Source organism: Diplotaxodon limnothrissa, linkage group LG16 (assembly GCF_057381915.1).
Source record: "Diplotaxodon limnothrissa isolate DT_005_m linkage group LG16, D_limnothrissa_male_GT1.1, whole genome shotgun sequence".
NCBI classification, from domain to species: domain Eukaryota; kingdom Metazoa; phylum Chordata; class Actinopteri; order Cichliformes; family Cichlidae; genus Diplotaxodon; species Diplotaxodon limnothrissa.
Window position 1 is genome coordinate 39,737,083 of NC_140611.1, and position 6,830 is coordinate 39,743,912.

The 6,830-nt window shown below is 46.6% G+C and overlaps 1 pseudogene; it reads right to left on the reverse strand.

The window, feature by feature from the left end:
• Positions 1–439: 439 nt before the first annotated feature.
• LOC146616689 (uncharacterized) lies at positions 440–2,472 on the reverse strand (annotated as a pseudogene).
• Positions 2,473–6,830: the final 4,358 nt, after the last annotated feature.

Sequence of the window (6,830 nt, forward strand, 5' to 3'; positions counted from 1 at the left end):
GTGGTGTCAGACTGAACAACAGTGTTAGCCGCCCTGGGCAGACCGGCTAAAACACTGTGGTCAGCAGTCCTGTCAAAGCTCCGTGGGGAATGACGAGAGGTGGAGCAAAAGGATTGTATTGGTTTAGAGTTGTCATGATGAAACGTCTTGATGCTCAATCAGCCAAGTAAGTAAATCTCCAAAAGTTGATTCTGTTCATCTGGACGTTTTCAGTGGGAGAAACATTTTCTCACTCATCCAGGTGACGTCTTCAGTCTCAGCTGACTGCAGGTCTCAATCTTATCAACAGTACATTTGCATAATGACTGAAACCAGCCCACTGAAGGAACAATGGGCTGGGAGGTCAGTTCCTTAATCATAATTATGCAAATGAGTCCCATTCACAGAGAGTTGGGGAATGGCTGCAATCACAGCATGTAAGATGGTGACAGATGTACCCTTAGGCCCCTCCTAAATTCAGAGATGGTCTTTCCCTTTTCTCGTAAATGGCCTCCTTGACTCCGCCCTGAAACCAGCGTTCCTCCCTGTCCAGGATGTTACATCCTCATCATTGAAAGAGTGTCCACTGGCCTGTAGGTGTGAATAGACTGCAGAGTCCTGGCCTGACGAGGTAGCTCTTCTGGGTTGTGCCGTCCACTTAGCCAGAGGTTGTTTAAATTCCCCGATGTATAAATCCTGCCAATCCTCCTGCACTTACCAGCGTACACTCTGTTACTCTGTGTGTGTCAGGGGACCCGATCCTTGGGGTGGACCAGTTTTTGGCGCAGCGTGTTTTGGGGTTTAAAAGCCACAGAGACCTGGTGTTTAGAAAAAATGTGTCTCAGCTGCTCCGATACTCCTGACACGTACGGGATCACTACAGGTTTTTGCTTGGGCAGCGGTTGTCCTTCTCTCCTGGATCGGCTGGAGCTTTCTTTGACAAAAGTCCAGCTGGGATAACCACAGTTACTCAGGGCCTTCTTGATGTTCTTCTGCCTCCCTGGCTGCTGTGTCAGTGGGGATGGTGTTCGCTCTGTGTTGTAGCGTCCTGATGACGCCCAGTTTGTGCTCCAGTGGATGATGAGAGTCAAACCTTAGATACTGATCTGTATGTGCAGGTTTACGGTACACGTCAGCTTTTAGATGTCCCCCATTACTGATGGAAATCTCACAGTCTAAGAAGGCTAACCTGCCACTGTTCATATCCTCCCTGGTGAATTTGATGTGTCGGTCCACCGAGTTAATGTGATCCGTGAAATGTGGTACATCCTGATCTTTGATTTTCACCCAGGTGTCATCCACATACCTGAACCAATGGCTTGGTGGTGTTCCAGGGTAGGATAGCAAAGCCCTCTTTTCCACTTCTTCCATGTACAAATTGGCCTCGATGGGTGAAACTGGGAGCCCATGGCACCCATGTTTCTGCCTGTAGCACTGACTCTTGTATGTGAAGTAGGTGGAATGAAGACACAGTTCAAACACACTTGGTCGATGCTGAGAGTGGTCCTGTTGCTGAGGTTGGTGTCATCCTGTAATCTCTTACGGACTACCTCCAACGCTTCCGTGACTGGGATGCAAGTGAAGAGAGATGTAACGTCGTACGAGACCATGGTTTCATCTGCCTCCTTCTCAACAAAATCCAGGGTGTTCTGGATGTGGTTTTCAGAGCTGCCCACCAGCGGGTTGAGGATCGAAGCCAGAAACTTGGAGATGTTATAGGTGACCGAGTTGATCATGCAGACAATCGGTCTTAAAGGTGCACCCTGTTTATGTATCTTCAGTAAACCATACCGACTTTAAGATTAAGGAACTGCCATCTTTTGCTCCACATCCTGCAAAAGAAGCAACCATGAGGGGGAGAGGGTGTGTCTGGTAGCCATGTGAAGACGTGTTGTACAGGGCTCCTCAATGGACTAACTTTTTTCATAATTTCATTGCTCCAAAACTAATGAACTTTTAATAATAGTACGATAACACGCCCGTGTGCTGCTCTGAGGCACTTTTTACATCTTCAAAGCTCCGTTGTACGAAATATGAGCAAAACTAGATCGGGGAAAGAGCAGGCCGCAAAAGCCTCGGACCATGCTGAGGACAGACCGGAGGCACCATCCCATGACATGAGTGAGATTATGAGAGCTATTGCTAGCTCTGAAAAGAGGATATTGGACCGTATCGATTCAAGCACGAAAGATTTAAATGATAAAATAGACACAATCAAAGAAGATCTGGAGAAGCAAGACACCCGTTTGGAAAGTGTAGAGTTTGGTTTGAATACTTATTCAGACCGGACAGTGGAGTTGGAAAACGAGGTTAGCAAGCTGAAATCGGACCAGCAAGTTGGACGACATCGAGGGGCGACAACGCCGGTGCAATGCACGCATTGTAGGGGTGAAGGAGGGCTTTGAAAACACCGGGAAACCCACGGCAGTTATTGCTACAATGCTGAAAGACATACTGGGCCTCGATTTTACTCCGATGCTGGACCGCGCTCATCGAAGCTTGGGTCAACAGGGAAACTCCCCCAGGGCGATCGTGGTGAAGTTTCACTATTGTCAAGAGAAGGAAGAGGTTTTCCAGAGGGCCGCCAAGTCGCAGCCGTTGCTGCTGCAGGACATGAAGATAAGCATTTTTCCTGATTTTACAGCAATGGTGGCAAAGAAACGAGCTGCTTTTATGGAGGCTAAACGTTTGCTCCGAGGCTGCGCTCGCGTTAAGTTTGGACTTTTGTTTCCAGCTGTTCTCCGCATCACTTCACCTACGGGACAGGACAATCGTTTCACCGACCCAGTGGCTGCAATAGACTTTATCAAAAAAGACTTACTACGGCCGTGAGAGGTACAGGCGAGTGAGAAGAGATAAGTTGGACTTCACCAGGGCTGGACTGGGACAAAAAATCGGCATTTTGACTAGAGACCGGCCCACCAAAAATGTGACGTCATTCAGGGGTAAAACCGCAAAGGATTCTGGGAACTTGTGGCAAGAGGTACTAGCGCACGCAGGCTTTCAATTGAACTCAGTTACACAGCGATAATAAGAAACCCAAAAAATGTCAAGAAGCTGTTGTATTATTAACTGCAATAGCCGGCGTTGTGCCAAAAACTGATTGCTCGTATTTAAATTGCTATGAGTAACTTGTTGGGCTATAATATGTGAAACATATGTCAAATGCATCCCTCATGGATGACATAAAGTCATCTCTCCATCTCTCTCTGCTGCTCTTCTGTCTCCTGTCACAGACTTCTCCACTTTAGATGATAAATCAGCCTGGTGCAACATGTAAGGATTGGCACAATTTGTTAAGATTTTGAGGAGTTTGAGAAACTAACCTTAAGCATAAAATAAAATGTACTATCAGTAACTTCATAGCACCCGCCCAGCAGTATATAAGCTCCGTCATGCTAGCTAGTACGCAGTACCAGTTATTCTAAGCGACTGTAAAAAGTCAGCACAACGAAAACAAACTCCAACTAAACTTGGTTTATATCTGACACAGACAGCAGGTCATAACTTCTTACCTGAAGTTCAGTTCCTCCGCCACTATGACCGGCGGCCGCCTCGCGTCTCTCCTCCTCTTGCCTCCCCTTTCCCTTATCCACCTGCTGGCCTCCACCACTTGCTGATGTTGCTAAATCTGTGGAAGCTATGCCATAGCTACCGCCAAACACTTCAGTTATTTTTACACATTTGGCAGCGTCTGCCTGAAGTTTCTTTTTGGCCCTAATTTTTTCTGCACCTTCTTTCCTTTTTTTGTTCTCCATTTTCTTTAGTTTGTCTATAAGATTGCTAAACAAGGGGGAGGGTGCATCCGACCTCCTCGGCTGTAATTGGTCCAGCCCAGAGTCGATCATGACCAATTGGCCAATCCAACACCTTTCATTATTTATACCCTTCCCAAAAAAAAAAATCGATCGGCCCATAAAAACAAAAAATCACCAGCGGCCCACCGGGCTAATGCCCGGTATGCCCGATGGCCAGTCCAGCTGCGGACTTCACATGTGCGATTGTTTGAACTCAAGGGACATTGTTATACGTCGGTGTTGGGGAGAAGTCAAGTAACTAATTGGGCCATATTCATAAAAGGCCGGAAGGTATAATAATCTTGATTTAATTTATTAAACGGTGCATAACCAGCATAACGGTGCCCATCTGGAAAGGGAAAGGCGATGTGGCTGAATGCTCCAACTACCGCCCGATCCGACTCCTAAGCCATACTATGAAGGTTTTCGAACGGATCATCGACGCCAGGATGCGAGAAATCGTCAACTTAACGCCCAACCAATGTGGCTTCATCAGGGGGCGTGGCACGACGGACGCCATCCATGCTGCCCGCCTGCTTTTGGAGAAGCACCGAGAGAAGTCCAAGACCATCCACATGGCCTTCCTCGACTTGGAAAAGGCGTTTGACCGTGTCCCACACGACCTCATCTGGCACTCCCTGCGATCACATGGAGTTCCTGAAGCCTACGTCAACTGGACAAAGCTCCTCTACCGACAAGTCACCAGCGTGGTCAGAAACCCAGTGGGAACATCGCCGCCCTTTAACATCAATGTGGGCGTCCACCAAGGCTCGGCACTCTCCCCGCTGCTCTTCATCCTTTGCATGGACACTGCGACGGCAGATCTCCAGTCACCCCATCCCTGGACACTTCTCTACGCCGACGATGTCTTCCTGGCCGATGAATCGCGAATAGAACTGCAATACCAAACGCAGCAGTGGAAGACTCGCCTAGCTGACTTCGGCCTGAGGCTCAACACCAACAAGACCGAATACTTAGAGGCTGGCCCCCAGACCGACGGCACGATCAGCGTCGATGGAGAAGATCTGGCGAAAGTACCTCATTTCAAATACCTCGGATCGATGATCAGCAATGACGGCGATATCCTACTAGATGTACGAGCCAGGATCAACGCAGCGTGGATGAAATGGCGCCAAGTCACCGGCGTCCTGTGTGACCAAAGAATGCCCAATCGCCTCAAGTCAAAGATCTACAAGAGTGTAGTGCGCCCCGTCGCCCTCTATGGATCCGAGTGCTGGCCAGCCACCGCAAAGCACGAACAAGCCCTTCACACGATGGAAATGCGGATGCTGCGATGGTGCCTAGGCCTGACACGATGGGACCACGTCATGAACACCGACGTTAGAAAGAGGATGGGCATCGCGCCAATCACAGATAAGATGCAAGAAGCGAGGCTGCGGTGGTACGGACATGTGGTACGGAGCGATGAGAACTCAGTGGTGAGAACAGCACTGCGGCTCAGCCCCCAAGGACGTCGACCTAGAGGCAGACCAAAGCGGAGATGGATGGACCGAATCAAGGACGACGTGAAGAAGATCGAAGCCGATCTGACCGACGCCCTTGACCGACCCAAGTGGAGACGACTTTGCAGAAAAGCGGACCCTGCAACCGAGCGGGAAAAACGCTAGGAGGAAGAATTTATTATGAATACTCTGCCTTCCTACTTTGTTCCGATTTTTGATATGTTCGAGATATTGCTGTTATTCTGGGGCATTTGGTTAGAATAAACACGGGGAAAGTGGAAAATATAAGTTTTGGAATTTAGTTTAGTTATTAAATGTTATATATTTGCCCAGTTGAGGGGCTGTTTGATGGTTAACAGTATGTTTAGTCACTGTGCTATCCTAGCCTGGAGGGTTGCGATCTCAGGGATAATAGTAGATCAGCATGGGGTTTTGAGGCTCGTTTTATTTATTTATTTATTTTTCCCTTTATTTTCCTTCTCTTTCTCCCCCTCTTTTTTTTGGGCGGGGGGGGGGGGGGGGGGGGGGGGGGTTCCAGAGGTTGGGACATATTTTTTCTGCACCTGCATTTTGGTACCTGAATGGTAAGCTCACAAAGTCATCTGCCTCTTTGTTTTATAAGCTGGAATGTTAAAGGTATAAATAATCCGGTTAAACGCACAAGGGTTTTTACTCATTTAAAATCATTGAGATCCGATGTTGTATATCTGCAGGAAACACACCTCCGATCAAGTGAACAAATTAAACTTAAAAAAAACATGGATAAGCCAAATATTTAGCTCAAAATTTGAGGAAAGATCACGGGGTGTGGCTATTCTAATTGTGAAGGGGATTCCATTTATTCCACTATCAACTGTGGCGGATACCAGAGGGAGATATATTATTATACAGGGCAGGTTGTATGGGAAACAAGTAATTCTTGCAAATGTATACGGACCAAACTGGGACGACCCAAATTTTTATTGTACCTTTTTAAAACACCTGCCAGATTTAACAGAGTCCCATTTGATACTGGGTGGTGACTTTAACTGCGTACTTAATCCTCAACTTGACAGATCAAACCCAAAACCTGATAGCAAAATTTCAAAAGCGGGTAATGTTCTAAAATCCTTTATGCAATCTTATGCTTTTTTTGACCCCTGGAGGAACAAAAATCCTGCATCTAAACAATTCTCATTTTTCTCACCAGTGTTGTAGATAGTAGAATTCTTCCCAAGGTTTCAGATTGCCAATACAACTCTATTGTTATCTCAGACCATAGTCCAGTACAATTAGATGTTAATTTTTATGAACGCTCAAGTCAAAAACCGGCCTGGCGACTTGATCCTTTACTCCTAACTAAAGACTCATTTAAAAAAATGGTCTCTGAGCAAATACAGTTTTTCTTAGAGACAAATCAAACCCAAGGGATGAAAATGACTGTTGTATGGGAGGCATCAAAGGCCTATCTTAGAGGCCAGATAATTTCATATGTATCATTTCAAAAAAAGAAATACTTACAACAAATGAACAACCTAGCCAACAGTATAAAAGAGATTGACTGCTTATATGCAGAAAATCCAACACCAGACCTCTATAAGAGAAAATTATT